Below are 1,035 nucleotides of genomic sequence, written 5' to 3'. Positions count from 1 at the left end.
ATGAGATCGAGCACCATGTCATGGACACGGCAACCACCTCGGCCATCATTATCTTCAGGATCTATCCACCGTATCATGCTCTTGTTTACAAGCTTGTTGAAATAGATCTCTCCAAGTTCAAATGGTTCCATCCCTTCTCCATATGGTATAAATCCTTCGGCAACCCACCTCCATATCAGTGATATTTTATTAATTAAATAATCTTCAGGAAACACACTAAGATACAATAAACATGTCTTAAGATTGGACGACAGATCATAATAGCTAAAAGATAATATCTTTCTTGTGTTATGAACATCTCCATTGTCTGCATGCCCAAAACCAATGGCATCATACACCTTAGACCAGTCCTCAGTGTGTTTACCAACAAGCAAGCTAGCTATTGTAGTGATAGCTAATGGCACACCACCACATTTCTTTAAAATTTTGGTAGTCACTTCAGCAGGTCCTTCACTACCAGATGTTCTTGTATAGAATAATATTTTGGAGTAATCATCAGAAAGTGGTTGCATGTGGTAGATACCACCAGCTTTGGTGGCAACATCAACAATACGGGTAGTTATGATTAATCTACTTTCCGGATGACTATCCATGAAAGCACACTTAATCGTTTCCCATATTTGTGTATCCCATATGTCATCAATAACAATAAAGTACCTATTCACACCAGAAGGAAAATTGTTTAATTAGCAAACTGTCTAATATACTACCCACCAGGACAAGAAGCACAACAATGCATCAGAACCAAAGAAAGGCGCTAACAAAAAATAAAATAGAGATAAATGTCCTCTGGAATTGAATGGGTATTCATTTGTAGCTAAACTAGAGATAGTTGAACGCCTAAGTAATCCATGTAACCAATCACTTAATGCGACTATTGGTATTAATATCTAACCTAGCCAAATAAAAGAGGTGTCACATGTTCTAATGGCTACATTAATTTGTTTTTCTAGAGGAGTGTATTGATAGCTTGGCATACGAGGAAGAAAATTATCGGGTTTAGAGCAACTCCAACGCGGCGACCCATTTCGTTCG

Source organism: Triticum aestivum, chromosome 6A (assembly GCF_018294505.1).
Source record: "Triticum aestivum cultivar Chinese Spring chromosome 6A, IWGSC CS RefSeq v2.1, whole genome shotgun sequence".
NCBI lineage: Eukaryota > Viridiplantae > Streptophyta > Magnoliopsida > Poales > Poaceae > Triticum > Triticum aestivum.
This window is presented reverse-complemented; position numbering follows the sequence as displayed.